At 39.1% G+C, this 26158-nt stretch overlaps 2 protein-coding genes across 3 annotated transcripts in view; both read left to right on the forward strand.

The window, feature by feature from the left end:
• Positions 1-15425, forward strand: part of HIVEP1 (HIVEP zinc finger 1) — a 194772-nt gene extending 179347 nt beyond the window's left edge. The window contains exon 9 of the mRNA XM_063605151.1: positions 14916-15425. The gene's annotated coding sequence lies outside the window, so the exon portion shown is untranslated. The remainder of the gene's footprint in view (positions 1-14915) is intronic.
• The window catches only part of EDN1 (endothelin 1), a 98253-nt gene continuing 86607 nt past the window's right edge, over positions 14513-26158 (forward strand). Inside the window, exon 1 of one of the 2 annotated variants that reach the window (XM_063605153.1) lies at positions 14513-14989. The gene's annotated coding sequence lies outside the window, so the exon portion shown is untranslated. The remainder of the gene's footprint in view (positions 14990-26158) is intronic. The other variant, XM_055113188.2, reaches the window with a different exon arrangement.

Here is a 26158-nt window from a genome sequence, read left to right on the forward strand (position 1 = left end):
ATCTTGAAGAACTTTCAGCACAAATGTCAAAATTTTTTCTTTGTCACCTGTTTACCAATTACAGTATCATCACACTAAACACAGACTCAAACTTCTCTTCATTCCACTATTCCAGAATGGAACACAAAAATGGTATATTTTGATCTGTATTTATTGCCATTGATTAATGTGGCATTCGCAAACAATCCCATTTGGGCAGACCATGTTTGCATTTTAATTTCATTGCAATCAACATAATGTAGCTATTGATGGTTTCTTCCATTTTCCCTTTCATTTGCCTCTTAAATTTGAACTGCAGCCCTTTGTGCCTCAATCTGTTGACACAGATGGAATTTCTTAGAATGCATTTCCTGTTTCTCTGAAGCAGTTAGAATGGAAAAAAATCACTTCATATCATACATTTAAATTCCACCAATAAAATCAAAACTTTTATGAGTCATTATGCAATTGTCCCATAGAGTAAAAGGTTCAGCTGCAAAGTGATATGTATTATTATTTCATTGCAACTTTATAAAACTTTCCTAGGAGAAGTCATTATTTATTTAAAAATAAAAAGCAGTGGAAGTCTCTAAAATATTTTTTACACATTTCAGGCTAAGGTTTAATATTCATACATGTGTACACACACACAATGAATATATATATTTAGAGGTAAAATTTCTGAAAGAAACATTTTTATATTAAAAAGGAAGGGACTTCTGATTATGAACATGACTAAATAACAGGTTTTGAATGTAGCTACTGAAAAGTAATGAACTCTCAAACTGGACAAAAATGATGAAGTAACTGTTTTCAGACATTGGACAACTTACCACAAAGGGCTGTAGTCCATTCAAGATGGAATCACAGGCAGGCAGACACACCTTGCCTTTAGCTTTCTGCCTGGGGCACTTTCCACACTGTGGTGTAAGGCGTTCACCCAGATTGACAGCAGTGGTCTTGCTGGGTGGAGGGAACAGTAGAGTTCAGGGCCACTGACGCAGCTATAATTTTTGAAGAGGCATATCCAGAGAGGAAAAAGCTGCACAGAAGCGTAGCTCTAGAAATCTGCATATAGGTTCTTTTGAGTCATTGGCATGCACATGTGAAACTCCATGATTTCTGGCAGAGAAGGGCTATAAGAGGCTCTGAGTTGAACTGGGACACTGCAGGTTCCATAGTGCTGAGGGGCACTGGCGTTCTGACCTGGCAGAGTGGAGTCATTTCATGTAATACCTCAGGCATTCTGTTTTGAAATCACAGAAAAGCCACACCTTAAAAGTAGGACTGACAACCAAATTAAAAAGTGAGCCAAAGACTTGAATTAGAGAGTTCATTTTAAAAAGGTATACATATATGAATGGTTAATAAGCACATGAAAATTTGCTCAATACCAGTAGTTATTAGAGAAATGTGAATTGAAACACCAGTGGCCTATGTACCACTATACACCCATTGGAGTGGCTGTAATAAGAAACAAGAATACCAAGTGTTGGCAAGGATGTGGAGAAATGGGAACCATCATGCATTCTGATGGAAATGAACATGGTATATCCACTTTGAAAAACATTTTGCTGGTTTATTGAAATGTTATACAAAAATTTATCATTCAACCTAGCAAATTCACTCCTAGAAATCTACTCAAGAGAATTAAAAACATATCTACACAGATATGTACATGAATGTTCACCACAGCATTATTTATAATAGCCAAAAGCAAGTAAAAATCTAAATGTTCATCAACTAGTGATCAGATAAACAGAATGTGTGTATCCATATAATGAAATTGTAAACTCAGTTATTTATAATAGCCAAAAGCAAGTAAAAATCTAAATTTTCATCAACTAGTGATCAGATAAACAAAATGTGTGTAACCATACAATGAAATTGTATATTCAGCAAGTAAGTAGAATGATTACTGGCATATGTATTAATATTACATATATACATATTAATAATACATATATACACATAATTAATAATAAAATGTATTAAACTAGAAAAAATGCTAAGTGAAAGAAGCCAGACACAAAAGACTATTAAATATATATGCAATGTCTAGAAAAGACAAACTTATAAAGTCAGAAGGCAGATCAGTGGTTGTCTTGGGCTGAAGATAAGAATTGGAATTGACTGGAAACAGTGTGAAGGAACTTTCTGGGATGATGGAAATGTTCTTACACAGGATTGTGGTGATGGTGACACAATTCTATAATTTCACTAAAACCATCAAATTGTTAAAAAAAATAGGGGTATACTAACCATACGGTAAATGCTACCTAATAAAGCCTAAAGTCAGTTGATTCACCAGTAAATTAACTGCCTGCCAGAATAAAACTCAACACTAAAGAAAGGCAACAAAATCCAAACTCTCAGCAACATAGCAGCTGCAATATCCCATATGCGATGAAAGTTACTAGACATGCAAAGAAGCAAGAAAATGTGACCAAATACCCAGGAGAAAATAAGTTGAAATAAACAGACCTGAGATGACCCAGATGATGAAATTATGAAATAGAAATTTTCCAAGAGTATTATAAATTTGTTTCAGGATTAAAAGAAGAGCATGAGCATTTTTTTTTTTTTTTTTTTTTAGGGAAAAGATGAATTTCAGCAGAGAAATCAAAACTATATAAATTAAATACATGGAAAATCTGGAACTAAAAAAAGTCAGAAATGAAAAATTCACTGGATGGGCTGAATAGCAGATTGAAACATGCAGAAGGAAGTATCAGAAAACTTAAATATAGAGCAACAGAAAATCTAAATTTAAATACAGAGAAGAGAGATTTCTTAAAAATGAAGATTTTCAGTGGTTGGTTGAAATCTTATCAAGTGGTAATCGGGGTCATAGAAGGAGAGCAGAGTTCAGAGCAGAGGACACATTTGCAAAAATAGTGGCTGAACATTTTCCAAAGGTAAAAATTACTGCTATAGTTTGGATGTTTGTCCCACTCAAACCTCATGTTGAAATTTGATCCCAATACTACAGGTGGGGGTCTAATGGGAGGTGTTTGGGTCATGGGGGCAAACCCCTCATGAATGGATTAATGCCCTCCCTGTGGGGTGGTGAGTGAGTTCTCCCTCTGTTAGTTGCATAGAACTGATTGTTAAAGAGAGCCTGGCACCTCACCCACCCCTTGCGTCCTCTCTTGCCATGTTATCTCTGCACATACCAGCTTCCCTTTGCCTTCCGTCCACCATTACTGGAAGCAGCTTGTGGCCCTTGCTGGGTATAGATCCCCAATCCTGAACTTTTCCAGCTATCAGAATCATGAGCCAAATAAATCTTTTTTTTTTTTTTTTTAACAGAGTCTCTCTGTTGCCCAGGCTGGAGTGCAGTAGCATGATCCTGGCTCACTGCAACCTCTGCCTCCAGGATTCAAGCGTTTCTCATGCCTCAGCCTCCCGAGTAGCTGGGATTGCAGGTGTGCACCACCACGCCTTGCTAATTTTTTTGTAGAGATGAGGTTTCACCATATTGGCCAGGCTGGTCTTGAACACCTGACATCAAGTGATCTGCCTGCCTTGGCTTCCCAAAGTGTTGGGATTACAGGTGTGAGCCACCATGCCTGGCCATAAATCTTTTTCCTTTATAAATAACCCTGTCTTAGGTATTCCTTTACAGCAGCACAAACAGACTAAGAAAATGACTACTAACATCTCATTAAAAACAATACAAGACAGCCTATCAGGGACTAGCATCTTTAAAGAGTTGAGTTATCAGGCTAAAATCTTATATCTAGAAAATTATCCTTTAAAAATAAAGTCTGAGATATTTTCAGTTAATAAAAGTTAAGATCATCTATCACTTATGAATAGCAATATAAATGTCATAAATAAGATATTAGTTAATCAAACCAAAGTGCATCTTTAAAAAATGACAAGCCACAACCAAATGGGGTTCATACCAGTGATGCAATGATAGCTCCATATTAGACAATCTGTTGTTTTACCATATTAATGTTACAAAGGTGAAAATTCATCATATCATCTTCATGGAAACTATAGAGATTTTAGATATGTTCCTTGAGCTTTCAAAAATATTAACAAATCATGAATAGATCGATACTTTCTTAACAAACATGCACAAGTTTCTAGGACCACCACCATGTATAAGACAGCCAGGGGAAAAAAAGAGAAATGAAAAGTAGGAATGGAAGAAGCAACTATATTGATATTTGTAGATTCTGTGATTGTACACATGAAAAACATAAAAACAAGTGAATTTGATAAGATACGAAGCTAATATCAAAATTCAGTTAATTACTTATATCAAAATCAGAACATAAAATGACACCACTTATAATAGCTATAAGATTACAAGAAATAAATATAAGAAATATATAAGATCTATATAAGGTTTTCAAATGCTACTAACATAAAAATATTATCCAAATAGAATGGTATGCCTTATTCCTGAGCTGATAGATTCAATATTGTAAAGTTCAATTTTCTTAAAATTAAATCACAAGTTTAATGTGATCTCAATAAAAATACCGGAGAAAAAATTGTTTTTGGAATTAAGTGAACTAATTCTAAGTTCAATGGAAAAATAAATAAGCAAGAAAAAACAAATAAATTCTGAAGAAAGATTAATAAACTGTTTCTGTCCGTACTCCAAATATTATAGGAAATAAAACAGTTTATTGTTGACAAATATATATCCCTATAAATGGGCAGAACTACGGAGTATAAAAATAGATAAATATATGTTGAATATATACTTTGTATATAATAATATTTGAATTTCACATCACTAGAGATATGATGATTCATTTAGTAGATAACGGTGGAGTGTTTTAACAGCCAATCAAGAGAAAAATTAATTTGAACCCCACCTTACTCCTTTCACCAAAATAAATTTCAGATTGATTAAATATTTAATATTTTTTAAATGTTTAATAAATCATGAAAATACCAGTAAAAAGGCTGGATAATTATTTTTAATAATATGAGAGTTAAAAAAACACTTTCTAAACACTACACAAAATTCAGCAACTATACAAAAAGACTAATAAATTTGATGACATAGAAATTTTTTTAAAATTGCATGGATAAAAAATACAACATGCAAAATGAGTTATAAATGGATAAAATACCTACATATTGTTTAGAAAAGGCCAATAATCCAAAGGAAAAATGAACAAAAACATGAAATAGTTCATAGGAAGAGACATGTGAATGAATTTGGCATCTTTGAAAAATGTTCTACCTCATTCATAAGTGAAATGTCAACTGGAACTTCTGTACAGTATCCATTTTCCACGAACGATTAACAACAACAAAAATGTTTGTGCACTATTTGAAGGACTATATTGAGTAATAATTAATTTCATATACTATTAATGACAGTAAAATCATTAGTCTGACCAATTTGGAGAACAATTTGGCACTTTCTATCAAACATGAAAAATGCATATTTCTGGGAATTTATTCCATTTCTAGGAATTTATTCTTATTGACATATTCACATGTGGGAAAAATGTGAACAATGATATTTATGTCATTATGTGTAACAGCAAAAGTTGGAAGCAAGCTAAATGGCCAAATAAGGAAGAGATTCAATAAACTGTAAGATATGCCTTCAATGGAATACTATGGAGTCACTGAAAGAAAAAATAGTAAGGCTACTTACATTGTATTGTTGTGTTGTGTTGTATTGATATGTTGCAAAAATATACTAAGTAAAAAGGAAAGCAAATTGTAGAACAATGTGTATATTATGCTACCTTTTCAGAAAAACTATAAATATGTATGCACACATCTCTACTCTTATCCTTTATGCAGATTTATGCTGCCAACATTTGTACCTTCTGGATACAGGACTTGGGAGTAGTAGGAATGGGAAGAAATGGGACAGGCTGAATCTTCACTCTATATATAAAACCTTTAGTTCCTTTTGAATTATTTACCGTTCATATGTATTATTTTTAAAAATAGAAAATAAAAATGTTCAAAGTTGAATAAGCAGGGTAGAAACATTTCAGTGGCTTTCCATTGAATCCAGAACAAAGGTTTCTTTCCAGAGGTTCAGGCCCTCCTTGAACTGGCTCATTCCCATTTCTTAAATCCCACCTTGTTCCTCCCACCTCCTCTCACTCCGCAGTTTCCAACTCTATTGACCTTCTCTCAGTTCCTTGCACAAGTCAGTTTTGCCGCTTTGGAGCCTGTGCGCTGCTTGCTTTCTGCCTGCAACTCTTTTGTCCCAACTCTGCATTATCGGGCTCCCTCTCTTTCTTATTCTTTTGGCTTCGGTGGTCACCCATTCAGAGAGACCCTCCTTAGGCATCCACTCTAACACAGAGCCCGTTTTTCTTAGTCTTTTCTTGTGGCACCTAATTCCTTCCTTTCATACTTAATTTCTTTATCTGTTGGCTCTTGTAGTGTTTTTCCACACCACTCTCCAGGATGGTAAACTCCTTGAGTTACCATTTCTATTTTATTCTCTTGTCGACACCTGTAAGAGTACCCGACACATTGCAACTGGGTTGGAATGCTAACATCTCTTGAATAAATTCATTCACCCATTTAAGACCAAAAGTTTGTATTACAAGTTAGCAGGAATAAATGTCTTACTGATTGGTATATGGGTGTAAAAATATGGCCCTGATTTTCAGTATTTAAAACTCTCAAGATGCCAAATATTTTCTACTGCTTTCTAAGCTGAACTTCCAGGCACAGCTGGCATATGCATATTTCTTGACAATCTCCAAGTTTTGATAACCAAATAAGAAAATAAAAGAGCACAGAAAAATATAATTTTGGCTGTTACTAAATGAGCTAATAATACCAGTAATAGTATTTTAAAAATTCTAAAAAATGTCTAATTCTCACAATAGCATTCTAACAGTAAACTAAGAGGTAAGGTAATATATTCAAGATACAGAGCAACCACACTTGTTTAGGAGCACTGTTACTTTGTCTACATTGATTTGTTAAAACATTGTCCATTGTCAACCAATCTAAAAAGGACACAATAGGCTAGGCACAGTGGCTCACACCTCTAATCCCAGCACTTTGGGAGGCCTAGGTGGGAGGATGGCTTGAGCCCAGGAGTTCAAGATCAGCCTGGGCAACACGGGGAGACCCCAACTCTACAAAAACTTTTTAAAGAAATTAGCCAGGTGTCATGGTGTGTGCCTGTAGTCCCAAATACTCAGGAGGCTGAGGTGGGAGGATTGCTTGAGCCCAGAAGTTCAAGGCTGCAGCAAGCCTGATTGTGCCACTGCACTCCAGCCTGGGCAGCAGAGTGAGACTTTGTCTAAAAAAAATAAAAATAAAAATAAAAATGAATACAATTTTTAAAATAAATAAAAAGAACATAATAAAATATGTCCAGAAATCAATAGTCAATATTGTTTGATTAATTTTGCCAAAATCCAATACACGGTGTAGTTACAGAGCTGAACTTTAATAATAGAACCAATGTAACATGGTAATGCTTTTCATATTTTAAACTACTTCCCTAAATGTTATCTCATTTGATGCTCACTACGAAAACACAATAGAGATCATTTTGGCCTGTGCTTTTGTAAAATTATAGAATATTAGACCTGGAAAATGTATAATGTCATTTACTTCTATTCTTCATTTTATAGATGAGGGAACTGAGGCCAGAAAACATGATAAAGTATGTTCCATTCTCACAGCTAATTAGGGGCTAGAACCAGGATCTCAGTCCTCTCTTGGGCCACTAGACAATTGCTAAATATGCTTCTGCAACACCTTCATATCATATGACTGACTTCTTAAGTGTACAAATTAATTTTAGAATTTAAATCAATTACAATATTTCTTTTTAAAACATGGAATATGGTTCATCCAAAAGATAATCTACATCCCACTACCCATATAGAACAATTATTTTTATTTTTGGATATTTTCTTCAGTATTTTTCTTTGATTTGTATGTTTCATAGAAATGTGTGTGTGTGTGTAATTTTTTTACCTCTCTTAAGTACATATTTTTAAATTTTTAAATGGATACACAATATTTGTACATATTTATGCAGTACATGTGATATTTCATTACATGCATAGAATGTGTAATGATCAAGTTAGGGTATTTGGGTATATCCATCACCTCAAGCATTTGTAATTTTTTTGTATTGGGAACTGATATGGTTTGGCTCTGTGTCCTCACCCAAATCTCATGTTGAATTGTAATTCCCAGTGTTGCGGGAGGTACCTGGTGGGAGGTGATTGGATCGTGGGGGCAGATTTCCCCCTTGCTGTTGTCGTGATAGGGAGTGAGTTCTCATGAGATCTGATGGTTTAAAAGTGTGTGGCACTTCCCTCTTTGCTCTCTCTTCTGCCGCCATGTGAAGATGCGCTTGCTTCCCCTTTGCCCTTCCTCTATGATTGTAAGTTTCCTGAGGCCTCCCAGTCATGCTTCCAGTACAATCCGTGGAACCATGAGTAAATTAAACCTCTTTTCTTCATAAATTACTCAGTCTCAGGTAGTTCTTTATAGCAATGTGAGAATGGAGTAACACAGGAACATTTTAAGTTCTATTTTGAAACATACTTTTTTTTTTTTTTACAATACAGCTAAATATTTTGTAAAACATTTAAAAAATGTTAGTCCCACACAGTCATGTAACTTCGAACAGTAAGCTCATCACCTAATATTATTGCATCTGCCACTTAGAAGCTGTGTGACTAGAAGCTCCCTGGGCCTCAGTTTTCTCATCTGCAAGATGGGGATAATAATAGTGGTAATTTTATAGAGCTGTTATAAGGCTTACTCAGCCTCCCAAAGTGTTGGGATTATAGGCGTGAGCCACAGCAGCTGGCCTATGTAATTTAATTATATGCTTTTTGCTTAACGTATTATTCTTATATTTTTATTATTCCTGAAAGTTCTTCATTATTATAATTTCAATACTTAGTCAATATGCTGCCTAATGAACATAGTGTAATTTACTTATCCTATTTCCCATTTTGGACAGTGAGGTTGTTTTCACTTTTTGCTCTTATAAATAATTCTGAAGAAAGCATTCCATATGAATATTATTGTCAATATCACTGATAATTTCTCTGGGATAAATTCCACGAAGGATGATTACAGAATCAATGGGATAAATATTTTTAACATTACTGACTCATATTGTTAAAATGTTTTCTTAAAATGTTGTGACAATATCATTAACGGTGTGCAGAAAAACAGTTTTCAAGGTCTTATCCTCATTAGATGTAGTCATTTAAAAGTAAATTGCTAAATTAATAGGCTAAAATGGCTCCCAATTGTTCTTTCATTTTGCATTTATTTGCTTATTAATGAGATCAAACATCTTGCAATTTGTTTGTTTGTGGAATATCGTTTAAAGCTCAATTAATCCGCTATGTTTTTAAATAACAAGCTAAGACACTACAGATGAAAAGCAATGGAAAGCAGAGATGTTTAGTGACCCCCTACTACGGTGCTAAGTATTTCAAATATATTGTTAGGTGCATTAATATGCAAGTTATGAGAAAGAGACGAAGCAAAAGTCACAGACTTGAGTGCATAATACGACAAATACTACTTCAAACTGGCTCAGTTTTAGAACTTAAGGGATTTTCATTCTTTTTCATAGTTTTTACTAACCAAAAGCTTTAATGAGAAATAATTAATTCAATATTAAAAGGAAATAATGGGTAGCATGAATAGCTTTTGCATGATGGGTCTAGAGAAGTGTTAAGTAAGCACATGTGGCAATTGAGTCCTTGAAATGGGGCTGGTCTGAATTGAGATGTGCGGTAAGTTCAAAAATACATATGTGATTTTGAGGACTCAGAACAAAAAGAAGAGAATGCAAAGTATATCATTAATGATGTTTATTGATTATATGTTGAAATGTAAATATTTTAAAATAGTGGATTGAATTAAACCTATTAAAATTAATGTTACCTATTTCATTTACTTGTATAATGTGACTTCTAGAAAATTTATAATTGGATATGTGGCTACCATTGGCCAGCACAGGTCTAGGGAATTATTATGATATCAGATTTTAGGAAGGAAGTTATAAAATTTTAGTTCTTCAGGAAGAGATCTAAAGGAGAGTACAGAGAGAGAGAGAGAGAGAGAGAGAGAGAGAGAGAATCTACCACATAACTAAATTAAGTAAAGGGAGTGCTACAGCACTGACCATTATGACCAACCAGGAGGTCTCTGATAAACTCAGATATTTATTCATAAATTCAGATTACAAAGAGCCTACCACAAAGGACAAACAGGCCGGGCGCGGTGGCTCACAGCTGTAATCCCAGCACTTTGGGAGGCCGAGGTGGGTGGGTCACTTGAGGTCAGGAGTTTGAGACCAGCCTGGCCAACATGCTGAAACCCTGTCTCTACTAAAAATACAAAAATTAACCAGGCATGATGGCGGGTGCCTGTAATCCCAGCTACTTGGGAGGCTGAGGTGGGAGAATCACTTGAACCTGGGAGGCGGAAGTTGCAGTGAGCAGAGATCGCGCCACTGCACTCCAGCCTGGGCGACAGAGCGAGACTGTGTCTCAAAAACAAACAAACAACAAAAAACATAAGTAGCTGTTGTCAGGACTCTTACAACAGAATGAGGTAGAGGAAGCCAAAGGGCTTTGAAAGCTACATTCAGAGCACAAAGAAGAGCCAAAAAGGACAGACACTGCCAGGGGAAGCTGGGAAAATATTAATATAAAGAAAATCAAATTATGCAATTCTTATTTTGTCTTTGTCCTCTATAAAGAGGAATGATCTTCAAACTAGAAAAGAGAGATGAAATTTCCTCACAAGAAAAACTGAATTCAAGATAGAAAAGGATACTTAAGAGAATATCAAGTTGTTAGAAATACGTTTTCATCTCTGACTCCAGATAAATTATATTTCTTGGTCATGAAATCATTGATAGGCTTTGGCACTTGACTGGTTCCAAAGTTGGACGAATCTAGCTACTAGACGAGTTCCCTGAGAGCATGGGTCTGATCTCTTTCATTCATTGCTGTATTCCAGCATCTAGAACATTTCCTGGTATAGAGTAAGTGCTCAATAAATATATGCAGATAAATACATGAACAGAGAACACAGAGTGGCCAGATTAAAACAGGGAAATGTTCTGATTTCAAAATGGGGAAAATAAGGATTCTGACTTGTGTAGATACCCAGGCAACATGCAGGCAAGATGTCAGCGGTTAAAAAAATTTTAGAATGGATTAATTAAAAAAACAATCTTCCAATATGCCAGGATTCCTCTACAATTTTACATCTAGTTTAACCCACACAATAACACAATTAACTGGTCCTATACACATTTTACAGATAAAACTGAGGCCCAAGAGGAATTTAAGTAACTTGCCTGGGAGTGATATAGCTTATAAGCAGAAAAGCTGGCACACAGAATACATCTGACTCCAAATTTAACTACTGGTTGTCCTCGGAAAGGAAATCATGATGACTCTGAACCAACCTGTGTACGATAATCACGAGTATGCTAAACTCTCCTAGTTTCCTTTTTAAATCAAATTGCTAAATTGGTTGATGCCATAGATAACTGGTTTATGTACTTAAAAAAAAACTCATTGAGATCTTTACCTGTATCTGAATATATAAAGAAGTTTCTAGTAGAGCTACTCTACTGGATAAGACAGAAGTTCAGAGATCTACCAGAATAACTATCCATTCACCTTTGCAGAACTTCATAAAGCCCACTACCATAAACACAGGGTAAGGGGAGTTCAGTCAGGCATTTGATAAGGTCTTTTGTAATAATCTTGCAACTAAGGCTAGATGACAATCAGACCAATTAGTAGTATGTGGAACCACTGGTCCCTATTGATGTCAAACTAAAAGGAAGCCTCAGTCTTGTGGCAAAGGGCCCTGTCCTTGACCTTTTTGTATTGAAATATGTGACCAGTGACTTGGAGAAAATAATAATATTCCCATGTTTAGCTGATCACACAATTTTATACCAGTTCCTACACTTAGACAGTTGCATTCATCCTCTTCTACTTTGTGGTTGAGAAGCTTCCTCTAGTAGGAGTGATGTCAATGGAATTCCAATAAGAGGTATGTTCTATTTAGACATTTAATCCATGAATTTGTATATATACATTATAAGTCATCTTTGGCAGTTCAGCCCTCAGCCAACAGAATCTCAGTTTCTACATTTCTATCATTACTCCAGAAGGGTTCTTGGGTGTGGACTAGGCATTCTCATTGGCATGCATTCAAGTTCTCCTCTGTAGCCACTGATCCTGTTGCCTCTATCCCACAGCTCTGGAATATCTCCAAATAACTACTCTTTTATTCTCCGTGCAAATGAAAAATTCCATTAGGGTGATGTGAGGTTAGTTGTTGACATAACTTCCTGCTTCAAAAATCCTTCCTTCCTTCCCATCATCATTTGCGACCCCAGTTACAGCTCTGAATTGCGATTTCCATTTGTGACATATTGCCCCCGAAGAGACAGAAGAGGAACCTTCATCCGCCATCCCCATGTTAGAATCCTCTTCCTAGGCTCTCAGTGAAGTTGCCTCACTCGATCTCAAGCTGCCCGGCATGTCACATTCCATTTATTTCATTTAACTAAGATTTATTTAGCTTTATGCTATGCTAGGAACTGACAAGAAAATCATTATTACAATTAAATGAGATTTATTGAGTACTTACTTTATGCCAGGAACTGAGCTAAGAATGAGGAATAAAAAATGTATAAAGACACATTCCTTGCTCTCAAAAAATGTGAAGTTTAGAAAGATGGAGGTAGTAAGTAAATCAACTTCAATTCAGGGTAATAGATGCTAGTAGAGGCACCATGTGTGATGCTGTGAGACCTCAAAGAAAGAGTCTCTAAATCATCCTGAAGAGGAAGTCACATGAGGAGAGTCTTTAAGAATAAGTATGTCTGGCCTTGTCAATTAAAAGAGAGTTGGGAGTTCCAGGCAGAGTGTCAGCATGAATGAAGACAAGAACGACTACTGGGATGAAGTGTGCGGAGCTGAGTTCATTTTGACATGGGAAAAGTGTAGAGGCTGGGTGCAGCGGCTCATACCTGTAATCCCAGCACTTTGGGAGGCTGAGGCAGGCAGATCACCTGAGGTCAGGAGTTTGAGACCAGCCTGGCTAACATGGCGAAACCCCGTCTCTACTAAAAACTACAAAAATTAGCCAGGTGTGGTGGCATGCGCCTGTAATCCCAGCTACTAGGGAGGCTGAGACAGGAGAATCACTTGAACCTGGGAGGTTGCAGTGAGCCGAGGTCGAGCCACTGCACTCCAGCCTGGACAACAGAGTGAGAGACTGTCTCAAAAAAAAAAAAAAAGTAAAGAAAAGAAAAAGAAAACCGTAGAGCAGAAGGGAGATGGCAGGAAACAAGGTGGGAAGGGTAGGTTAGATTTGTATCATAGAAGATTTTAGACTGTCTTCTGAATTATGTGGGAGCCAAGGAAGGGTTTTAAGCTGAGGTATGGCAGGATCTGATTTGCATTTCAGAGGGATCACTTGTGGCAGCCATAATGAATTAAGATGGTAGAGAACAGACAAGAGGAAGGACGGACTGTTAAAGTGATGGGTAGTCATAGAAACAAAAAGTGATGAGGGTCATAGCTGGCCCCTGAAAACAGATGGGTTTGAAAGCTATTTAGGAGGTAAAATGGAAAGAATGTCATAGAAATTTAGATTTGGGGGTGAGGAAGAGGGAGGAGGTATAAGGGAACCTGGGTTTCTGGCTTGGACCAGTTGGCTGGACGTGGGTGTCACATGCAGGCTACTGCCTAAAAGCATAGGTGACTAGGAGAATGCTATTGGCCTCAGTGTTGGAAGTGTTGAGTTTGAGATGCTAGTGAAGCACACAGAGGATGCATATTAGTCAGTTGCCTGAACTTACAATTCCAGAAGAGCGGGCTGGGCTAGAGACCATAGTCTCTATATGGTCGTTACATATGGACGTCTTTATATGGATGTCATCAGTATATCATGGCTGAAAACCAGGGTCTTGATGAAGTCACCCAGGGAGATGGTATAAGATGAACAGCATAGAGAACTAAGAATAAAACCATAGAAAAAAGTTCATTGTTGGTCTTTGTTGTCTTATTTTGTTTTGTTAAAATGGGGGAATCTTGCAGATCTTTTAAATGCTGACAGAAAAGTTAAAGGAGAAAATTTGAAGATGCAAAGAGAACATATAAGTAATAATTTTCCTGGGAGCAGAAGGTATTTATTTATTCATTCATTCATTTAATAAGTACTGAGTGCCTCTAGCAGGCTGGGAATAAAAGGCCCCTTCCCTCATGCAGCTTACATTGTAGTGGTAAGGAGAGCCCCATAGGAAATAAATAAATGATAGGGTGTGTTAGAAGGTGACAGGTGCTACAGGGGAAAACAAGGCTGCATAATAAGGATGAGAGTGCTGGTGGAGAGCACAGTACATGTGAGATTTAAATAGTGATTAAGGAAGAATTTCCCGAGGAGGCAACAACAGTTCAAAGGCAATGAAAGAGAGAACCATGCAGATCTCCGGGGAAAGAACGCTTCTGGGGCAATCTGCTTTATTCAGAGTCTACTGATTAAATGTTAATCTCATCTAAAAAAAATACCTTCACGGAAGTATCTAGAATACTGTTTGACCAAATATCTGGGCCTAGTTGACAAATAAAATTAACCATCACAGAGGCCAACGACAGACGCAAGAAGACCAATTAAGAAGCTCTCGTGTTAACACAGTGGAGAGGTGTTGGTGGCTTGAGCCAGGATGTCACAATGGAGGCAGTGAGAAATGGTCAAAGCCTGGATGTCTTTGCAGGCAGCAGTCACTGTGCCAGGAGTCCAAAGATGACAAGAAATGATTCATGTGGTCAAGGTCCTTACAGTCTGTAACAGTTATTAAAACCGTAATTGCTTATTTGTTCATGGCATCTTCATTACCTTGATTATACCTTCCTGGTTCAAATCATATGTAACATCTATTCCAACAGAATGGCATTGGAACCTACCAGAAGACAGGACACCAGTCACTACACAGGACTGATGCATACTTACTCAGTCTCAGGTATGTCTTTATAGCAATGTGAGAACGGACTAATCCCTGCCTTTTCATTGTAATGACTGTCAATTTTTTTTTTTTTTTTTTTGAGATGTTGTTTTGCTCTTGCTGCCCAGGCTGGAGGACAATGGCGTGATCTCGGCTTACCGCAACCTCCACCTCCCAGGTTCAGGTGATTCTCCTGCCTCAGCCTCCGGAGTAGCTGGGATTACAGGTGCCCACCACCATGCCCGGCTAATTTTGTATTTTTAGTAGAGATGGGTTTTCTCCATGTTGGCCGGGCCAATCTCAAACTCCCGACCTCAGGTCATCTGCCCACCTTGGCCTCCTAAAGTCTGGGATTACAGGCATAAGCCACTGTCAATCAATTTTTAAAAACAAACATTTTCTTCTCTGTACCTAGTATGAGACAATTTGAGTGTACTATGTCAGGTATTTGAGTGGAAAATATAAAATCTATATGTTGTACAAGTGGAAAACATAAAAGCTATATGTTGTGCACATCCAGCCCTTCTTGTAGAATGTCTGGTACAGAGCCTAACCTTTGCTTGCCTAAATCAGGGTTGTGCTGGTCTCATCACCATTCCCAGGAAGCTGGGTGCTGCCCTGTCTGTGGTGGGGCACAGAAACCCATTTACCTTCAGTATTCAGATAGTAGAGAAGATGGACCAAGTTGGACTTGGGAATCCCCATTCTGATTTTGAAGTCTAGGCTTGAGATGGGGACTAAGAGATGAGAAATGTTGTAAAGATGGAGACCAAGACTGCTGGAGAATTGAGTCAAACTGAGATAGGAGGCAGGACTTGACTCCAGAGGCTGGGCTCAGACACCGGACCAGATTGAGGACTAGCAAATACAGGGCCAGGGGCAGAAGCAGCTTTCTATCAGACAGCCCAGGAGTGTGCCATGTCAATTTACTATTGCCATGGCAACACCTGGGAGTTACTTCCCCTTTCTATGGCAAGACTCCAAAGTTACTACCCCTTCCCTAGAAATTTCTGCATAAACTGCCCCTTAATCTGTATGCAATTAAAATTGCACATAAATATGACTGCAAGACTGCCCTGAACTGCTACTATCTGCCTACGGGGTAGCCCTGCTCTGCAGGCGCAGTTATGGAGCTGTAACACTGCTGCTTCAGTAAAGCTGTTTTCTTCTACCTCCAGCTTGCCCTTGAATTCTTTCCTGGGCAAAGCTAAGTACCCTTGTGGCCTAAGCTCCACTTTGGGGCTTGCCTGCCCTGCATCAAAACCATGCTAATGTGGGGCAGGCTTTGAAAAAGCCTAGAGACTGGAGTCTAGAAGGCCATTATTGGAGGTAGCTCTCTTTTATGCATCCTGCAAGCACTTCCACTGTGCATTCCAGATTCATTTAAAGGGACCCAGAGATATGCTTCTTAGGCTTTCCACCAAAGCATCTCTCAAGCCAAAGGGAATAAACAGGTAGCTTCAAACAGTCTGCCTCATGCCTGGAATATATTTGAAATCTTTTTGTTTTATTTTAAAAATTACATGACTTTTGCATTCTACTTTATAATATCACCATTGTTTTAATAACCCTTCCCCAAAAATTCTTGGCATAAAATGAGCACTGCAGAAAAATGTTTCATATTCATTTTTGGCCTTATGTAGTCCTTGGCACACAACTTGACCTAAGCCATGCCTAGCCCAGACTGAGAAGCATGAACCTACAGATGAATACTGAACCATTGATTGAATGTGTCATCATTCTTTTGAGACCTGGTAGTTTACAAGCCTAGAGCAGAGAAGGGAAGCTAGTAGGTGGCCAATAAATCATGGTTGAATGATATAGGTCTTCTCATGTTCTATTCTTAATCTAGGCATTTTCAAACACATGCTTTTCTTTCTCTAGAATCTTATTTCTCTTTATTTAAAATCAAACAAGGCTGGTTGCAATGGCTCACGCCTATAATCTCAGCACTTTGGGAGGCTGAGGTGGGCGAATCGTTTGAGCCTAGGAGTTTGAGACGAGCCTGGGCAACATGGGGAAACCCGGTTTCTATAAAAAATGCAAAAATTAGCTAGATGTGGTGGCACACAACTGTAGTCCCAGCTACTTGGGAGGCTGAGGTGAGAGGATCACTTGAGCCTGGCAGGTGGAGGCTGCAGTGATCCATCATTGTGCCACTGCACTCCAGCCTGGATGACAAAGGGAGACCCATCTAAAACAAACAAACAAACAAACAAACGAAAGAAAACAAAACATTTTTTTGAACATGTATAAGGCGCGGTCTGTAGTATTGGAGAATCCTAGGATGAATTAATTTGGATTCCATACTTACAATTTCGGCTTTCACCAATGACTTGAGAAGTTGCTAATAGGCTTCTCTGATAACCTATTTTATCTTCTTCTCTTTTGATCCTAATTCTGTTCTATGGATTGTATACTCTCAGATTTATTTTCATCGTATCTTGTTTTCATTAAGGGGTACTTGCAAAAAGTTTAGTTGGGGAGTGAAAAAATAACTCTTATATATATCCAATATTAAAAGTTTCTTTTGAAAAAGTTTTTTTCTAGTAGGTCCTTTCTAACATGTCTTTTGAAAACAGTATAGGTTGGTTTTATGGCTATGTATGGGGATCTCATGAGAATGCCATTAAAATAAGCTTTTGCTGAATTGGAGGATAAAAGGAAATGGGAAAAAATCCAAATGCATCCCATTATTACAAGAATGGTTCCCTCTACATTTAAGTAATTATTTTTCTGCAATTCAGTGATTTGGAAAAACATGTATTTTCTAGTTTCCTAAGAATAAAATGAATTAAAACGACTTTAAATACTACATAGGACAAATTTTAATTTTCTACTGCATTCTATCATAGACTCTTTTCTTCTATATTTTATTTTATTTATATATATTTTTGAGACAGGGTCTCATTCTGTTGCCAGGCTGGAGTGCAGTGGTGCGATCACGGCTCACTGAAGCCTTGACCTCCCGGGGCTCAGGTGATCCTCCTACCTTAGCCTCCCAAGTAGCTGGGACTATAGGCTAATTTTTTTTTTCTTTTGGTAGAGATGGGGTTTCGCCATGTTGCTTAGGCTGTTCTCAAACTCCTGGGCTCAAGCGATCCTCCTGTCTTGGCCTCTCAAAGTGCTAAAATTATAGGCGGGAGCCACTGCGCCAGACCCATATTTTGTTATTTTGAGAGATTATTCTACTTCATAATTTGGAGTGCATTTCTGATTTTCTTGTTGGAAATGGAAAAATGACTATTTTAGGTTGAATCCATTCTTAATTATCCCCTGATACTTCGTTTAGGACATTTCTGGATTACTTTTTCTCTTCCTGTTCCTTTTCTCTTTTTTTCCAGTCCTTTCATGACAGATAAATGTTGGTTGGATAAACCAAGGAGTTGGTACATATCCCAAGAATGCAAATTCATTTTGGTATTAAATTTAAAAACATATTCCAAGGAAGGTAAATTCAACCCACCCACCCCCTACCTCAAACACTATGGGTGCTGGTTCCCATTCTCTCTTCTCTTGACCCATCCTCTGTAGCATGAGCATTAGCCACGTGTCAGAAGAGTTACAGTCACTAGAAAGCTACCTAGAAATCAGAATTCCCTCTTCTTTCAATTTTTTTGAAAGTTAAGTCATCATAGGGCACACCTTCTGAAATCCACAGTCTGTAATGAATGTAAACACAGAATGTGCATTTGTGAACTGTGCCCCAAAGGGTTGGCTTTCTAGATTCCAAAAAAGGACAAACATTTTCAGATGTTGAATGCACAGTGATGTCAGACATCATTAGTGACAGCTCATTTCTGCATTTTGTGGTTGGACTCTAAACTATGTTATCCCAGAAGAAGTCTCTCCATCTTGCCCTGGATTTGGTGGGAGAAGGATCTGACACAGGGAGCTTTGCCCCTGAAAACAGCACTGTGGCAGCTGGAAATGACCTTATATGGTAGCTTCGCTTTACACTCCCTGTCCCAGAAAGATCCGTATGGAATGTGGTGACTTTTGATGCTGATAAGGACATTCCACAGGAGAATGCTGGGGTCGGGTAGACGAAGGATCCCTGTGAACGGTTACCCATTAACACTGGCTCTGGTTTCAGACCAGTGAAGAGTGGCAGTCGGCATAGTTTTCATTAGTCAGACATTATAACCTGAGTTTGGCCTATTTTTCTTTGAAACATTTGGAATTGTCAAGCCAAAATGCATTTCCTATGGAGTGAGTGAGTTTGCCTCTGCCAGCCTTTCCATGTGATAGTTTATTATTATAGAGGTGACATGGGCACCCAGAGTCCCTGGCAAGCTATTGTTTTTCTTTGCTAAGAACAGCAGGAAGAGACAAAAAAAAGTCCTTCAGAAAATAATTTATCTAGACTTTTGCAAGGCAATGAGAAAATGAATTGCCATTAGGCTGAGCAATCTACCCTGTATCACTGAGGATAGAAAATGTCTCAGAAGTTCACTCATGTCTAAGAAGTTTCACGTGGATCTTGGTACAATTGTGGCTTAAAATGTGAAGTTCAGGCCAGGTGCAGTGGCTCACGTCTGTAATCCCAGCACTTTGGGGGGCCAAGGCGAGTGGATCACCTGAGGTCAGGAGTTGGAGACCAGCCTGACCAACATGGAGAAACCCTGTCTCTACTTAAAATACAAAAATTAGCTGGGCGTGGTGGCAGGCATCTGTAATCCCAGCTACTTGGGAGGCTGAGGCAGGAGAATCACTTGAACCTGGGAGGTGGAGGTTGCAGTGAGCTGAGTTTGCACCACTGCACTCCAGCCTGGGCAACAGAGTGAAACTCCATCTGAAAAAACAAAAAGAAAAAGTGAAGTTGTGAAGTTCAGGGGTTCAGAGAAAATCCCTTCCCCTCATAAGTGAGGAATGAAGAATGGAAGCACTCTGAGGACACTTCCATGCAGACAGTCAGATGGACACACCCAGTAGAGTGGCTTTGTAATATTGCACTGTCTATCATAGGACACTTCCCAGCTACCAGACACAGAGTTTCTCTTGGGCTCAGCCCAGTTTTTTATCTTTGTGTTGCCAGCACCACGGCACCCTGCACAGCACATAGCAGGTGTTCAAACTTCCTCCCTTCCCTGTCTTCCTCTTTTACCTCCCCTTCCCCGTCTATCCTCTCCTTTCTCCCTCCCTTTCCCCTGCTTCCCTCAACCCTCATCTATGGAGTGCTTCTTATATCCCAGGCACTGTGCCCAAGCCTGATGCATGGTGAATTTCAGCAACATGCATCTCCTAAATATTAAGAAAAAAAATCCCCCGTCTAAGAACCTTTGGTTTTTAACCTCATTCTGTGCTATTTTCAGTAACTTCTGGTTTCCACACTAAAAAAATTTGCAGTCATTATTTATTGAGCATGATCTACAGACCAGGCCTAGTAATAGTCACCTAATTCATTAATTCACTTACCCATTCACAACTATTTATTGAATACCTATTGCATGTTAAGTGCTGGAATTACAGCAGTGAATAAACACACAAAGACTCCTGAAGCTCATGAGTGCCCAATTACTTGCATTACCTGTATTAAAACTTATATTATTCATGATCCTCATGAAGCTTCCGGTGGGGTGAAGGGAGAGAAGCAATATGCAAGCAAACAATAAAAATGTATGACATCAGGAGGTAATCAGTGACATAAAAATGTAATGACACGGGGGCACTGGAGAGAACTAGAGCAGGTCCTATGAAAGCTGGGGGAAAAGCATGATAGCCAGAGGGAACAACTGGTGCAAAGGCACTGGGGCAGAGAGCGCCTGTGTGTTCAGGATTGTGTTTTGGCTGGAGCAGAGGTGTTGAGGGGGAAGTGATCAGAGATGAGATCACACAGCTGGCAGGGGTGATGTCTCCTACAGTTTCATAAGCCACTCTAAGGACCTGGCTCTCCCTCTGAGTCAAATGGGAAGCCAGTAAAAAAATTTGAACAAAGCGGCTGGGCGCGGTGGCTCATGCCTGTAATCCCAGCACTTTGGGAGGCCAAGGTGGGTGGATCTTGAGGTCGGGATATCGAGACCATCCTGGCTAACATGGTGAAACCCCGTCTCTACTAAAAACACAAAAAATTAGCCAGGCTTGGTGGCAGGCGCCTGTAGTCCCAGCTACTTGGGAGGCTGAAGCAGGAGAACGGCGTGAACCCGGGAGGCAGAGCTTGCAGTGAGCCGAGATTGCGCCACTGCACTCCAGCCTGGGCGACAGAGCAAGACTCCATCTCAAAAAAAAAAAAATTTGAACAAAGCTATGTGGGGCATGATCTACTGCACGGTACAGTGGTTAAGTCCTCGGGTCTTGGGCGAGGCTACTATTTTGGAATTATGCCTCTGTTTCTTGCTAGTTGTGTGACTGAGGTTAAGTTACTCAACTTCTGTGCACCTTCTGTGTGACAACCATACCTACCCCTTGAGTCATTATAAGGGTTATATAAATTAATATTTGTAAAGTACATATTTGTTAAGTGTACAAAATGAATGGATTTTTAAAAATCACTTAAAATGCACTAGATAATTATGAACTGCTTTTGGACAATTAGTCAAGTGACTTCCCTAAGGGCACAGATCATAGATGAACAGGTCAGGATCCACACCAAGGGCTATGTGACCCTGAAACCCATATTTTTAGCATACAGCATGGCACCTGCCTCTTTCCTCTGCAATTTCAGCTGCTGGAGCCATCATTAATTAGATAGTAACAGGGTGTATTATGGGTTGTATTGTGTCCGCCCCAAAATTTATGTGTGGAAGTCCTAATACCCGGTACCTCAAAATGTGACCTTATATGAAGACAGGGAAATGTAATCAAGTTAATGAGGTCATTAGGATGGGCCCTAATCCAATATGACTGGTGCCCTTGTACAAAGAGGAAATTTATTTTTGTGTTTGTTTTTGTTTTTTCTTGGAGACAGAGTCTCGCTCTGTCACCCAGGCTGGAATGCAGTGGCGCGATCTCAGCTCACTGCAACCTCCACCTCCTGATTTCAACCAATTCTCCTGCCTCAGCCTCCTGAGTAGCTGGGATTACAGGTGCCCGCCACCACACCTGGCTAATTTTTTTGTATTTTAGTAGAGACAGGGTTTCACCATGTTGGCCAGGCCAGTCTTGAACTCCTGAACTCAGGCAGTCCTCCCTCCTCAGCCTCTCAAAGTGCTGGGATTACAGGGGTGAGCTACAACACCCATCCAAAAGGGGAAATTTGAACACACACACACAGAGAAAGAGAGAGACAGAGAAAGAGAGAGAGAATGCCACATGAAGACTGGAGTTATGTTGCCACAAGCCAAGGAATTTTGAGAAGCTTGGAAAGAGGCCTGGAATAGCTCCTTCCCTGGCATCTTTAGAGGAAGCGTGGCCTTCCAAACACCTTGATTTTAGATTTCTAGGCTCCAGAACTGTGAAATAATACATTTATATTGTTTAAGCCAACCAGTCTGTGGTGCTTTGTTATGGCAGTCCTAGGGAACCAGAATGCTGTCTTTAGTTATCCTCAATATTTTATGCACTCAAAGAAGCCTTTGCCAAATGTCTAGTGAAGACACAGTGCTAGACTCCTTCCCTAGGGAAGGCAGCTGGGTTTTGTGCAGTTTCTATGTTGTCCAAACCCTTTGCCCCAGGAGTGGGTGAGAAGCTGCAGCAAGTCACTTACAATGAAAGGTGATTGCGAGTAGGAGTGATCACCTAGGTCTCTGATGTGTGCTAATTTCCTCCTGTAATTAACCTGTCAACACTGTCTGTTAATAAACCTAGGGGGTTGCCAACATTGATCAAATACAACACGAGGAAATTGGATCCTATGGAAAAAATGTCACATCAAAGTTTCAGAAGCATTTAAAAAAATCTCTTCTGATTCTGCTGAGTTTTTAAGTAAGACAAATCATTCCTGATGAGTTAAGATTGCTGGCACCTGGGTCGTCTGGTGAGGCACCTCGTTTTGATTGCCCGTTGCATAGTTTCATTTCAGCCTAAGATCTTAATTCCTGCAAATGATTTCCCTAGCATATATGATGAAAAGTAATGTGCCTGCTGAAGATGGATTTTAACCATATTTAGCTATTGGAAAGACCTTGTCAGGAACCATCTTTATTCATTTTTTAAATGTTTGTGTAGTGGCATATGAATGTTCAATAAATATAATTTTCATGATCACACAATATTTTCCCTTAACCTTGATCTCTTCTCCTAGATTATTTAAATTCCCTATGTTAATAATAGAAAAAAAAGGACCTATAATTGCTATTGAATTTCTGCAGTTTACACACTGTGCTAGAAATACCTGTCAAATTTCCCTGTAACTGCTGTGAAACAGCCTCAGAAGCCAGCGGGGCCACCAGCAGAAGGTCTGATACCTTCTACCTCACAATTAATCTAGATTTGGCGGGGCATGGTGGCTCACACCTGTAAGTCCGAGAACTTTGGGAGGCCAGGGCAAGGGGCTTACTTTAGTCCAGGAGTTCTAGACCAGCCTGGGCAACACAGCAAGAACAGTCTCTACAAAATAATAATAATAATAATAATTAGCCAGGTGTGGCGGTACATGACTGTGGTCTCAGCTTCTCTGGAGGCTGAGGTTGGAGGATTGTTTGAGCCCCAGGGGGTCAAGGCTGCAGTGAGCTGTGATCACACCACTGCACTCCAGCCTGAGACTCTGTCTCAAAAAAAAAAAAAAAAAAATCTAGATTTATGGATCATGGATGTGGAAGAATCAGACCTTGCTTTGAATTCAGCTCTGTCACTCACTCTACCAGTTTCAGAAATACCTTTTGAGGGCCATGCTCCCTAAAAATAATTTTAATGAAGAGTATAGACAGTTTACTTCTTAAAAAGCAATTTATTATCTGAAAGAAGGAAAGTTCATAGTGATTATTCTGGTCAATGCTTCATTCATGTTGCTATTTCCATAGATAATAGTAGTTAATTTTTGGTAGTTCTTGATTTACATGTTTCATTAACTTAGCTAGATGCCTTGTAGCACCTAACACCTCACCCTTTTTGAGCAATTTCTCAGGAAAAGATTTGTGATGACTTTGTTTTGTATAGCTGACTCATCACCCCAAACTTGTCCTGTGATGAGCCCTGGGAACCCTTGCAACCTTGATGACAGCAGTCAGAAAGTATATGCAGTTAAGCAATTCCCATAGAAGGGAAGTGAAGCAGTGGGTCACCTGATACTGGAGTCTCATAACGAGACTCGCGAAGTAGGAAGGAAGCCTCCTCGCAGGGCGGTTCCACCACAGTATGAGCGGCCACAGAAAAAGTTACCCTGAGTGTTCCGTGCTGCACCGCGTCACCCAGCCCCCACATTCATATGTTGAAGTCCCAAACCCTAGTGCTTCAGATTATGATCGTATTTGGAGATGAGTCTTTAAAGAGATAATTCAGTTAAAATGGGATCCTGGGAGTGGGCTCTAATCCAGTTTAAATGGCGTCCTTAGAAGAAGAGGAGAGGGGGACACAGACACACACAGAGGGAATCCCATGTGAGGACATAGGGAGAAGGTGCCATCTACCAGCCAAGGAGGGAGGCTTCAGAATGAACCAGCTCTGCTGACACCTGATCTCAGACTCCTCCAAAACAGTGAGAAAATAAACTTCTGTGGCCTAAGGTGCACCATCTGTGGTGTTTGTTACTGAAGCCCTATCTGACTAATACAGTGGGTGTTGCGTTTATGCAACCTTTTCCTTCATAGAATGCAGAGGGATTCATCTCCTACTTCTTGCCTGTTTTCCCTCAGCATTAGCCACTCTGGCCTCCTCGCTGTTCTGCACACGTGCCATTCCCTCTGCCTGGAACATATTTCTTTCAGATACCTTCCTGGCTCCTTCCTTTGGTTCCTTTAAGTCTGCTGGCATCTTGCCTTCTCGGCAGGTCTCCTCTGGCCACTTATTCAAAATTACAAACCACCCACCTCCTACCGTCCCCCAGCACTCTTTATCCTCCTTGGTTTTAAAATTTTTCTCTATATCACGAGGTCAGGAGATCGAGACCATCCTGGCTAACACGGTGAAACCCTGTCTCTACTAAAAATATAAAGAATTAGCCTGGTGTGGTGGCAGGAGCCTGTAATCCCAGCTACTCGGGAGGCTGAGGCAGGAGAATGGCGTGAACCTGGGAGGCGGAGCTTGCAGTGAGTCGAGATAGCACCGCTGCACTCCAGCCTGGGCGACAGAATGAGACTCCGTCTCAAAAAAACAAAAAATTTTTTTCTCTATAGGGCTTATCACCTCCCAGCACCCTATATAATGTACTTATTTAAACATTTAACTTCTTAATTAGAATGTAAGCTCCATGAAGGCAGAAATTTTTGTCTGTTTTATTCGCTGATATATGCCCCACAGTAGGGATAGTACAGGACATGTAGTAGGAACTCAAGAAATATTTGTTGAATGAAAATATTAATAATCATCATCATAATAATGTGAATTGAGCAATATGTGCCAGATACTAAGTGCTTTACGTGTATTGGTTCATTATACATGCATAGATACACTTAATGTAGTATAGCTTAATTAATTATGTTAATTAATATATGAATTACTTCATGGTTAAAATAAAAATATTCCTGTGTGGTTAAAAAATGTTTGATTTCTTTCCTCTTTGTTATATATTGTGGGAGTTAAGGAACTCCTGTAAAAGCAGAGTAGGCAGTGATAAAGCTTGTAGGGAAACTTTGATTCAGGACAAAGAAAGATTTGTCTTTTCAGAAAGGTGGTTATATAGCCGGGTGTAGTGGTGGGCGCTTGTAAGCCCAGCTACTCGGAGAATCGCTTGAACCTAGGAGATGGAGGTTGCAGTGAACCAGGATCGTGCCACTGCACTCCAGTCTGGGCAACAGAGCCAGACTCTGTCTTAAAACAAAAAAAAAAAAAGAAAAAGGAGTTTATGGTACATGTGAACTAGTATTTACTAGTTACCAGTGATTCAGTCCTTACCCTGTGGGAGGCACAGTCCCTCCCTCAGCCAACCAGGGAAGGAATGGATAAAACAATCTGCAAGGTAGAAAGTGCAGAAATGAAATGCAAAGACTGGATTACAAAGCACGTTATGCCTCCGTCCAAACACTCCCTACGTTTCTCACCATAGCCTTCAAGATAAGAAAGAGCTTTTGATTCGCTGGTATAATTTTGAAGCAGATAATTTCTTGAAAATATTCGATTTTAATCTTGGTTGCTTTTGTGTGTTGTGATCCT

The sequence above is a fragment of the Pan paniscus genome, chromosome 5 (assembly GCF_029289425.2).
Source record: "Pan paniscus chromosome 5, NHGRI_mPanPan1-v2.0_pri, whole genome shotgun sequence".
NCBI lineage: Eukaryota > Metazoa > Chordata > Mammalia > Primates > Hominidae > Pan > Pan paniscus.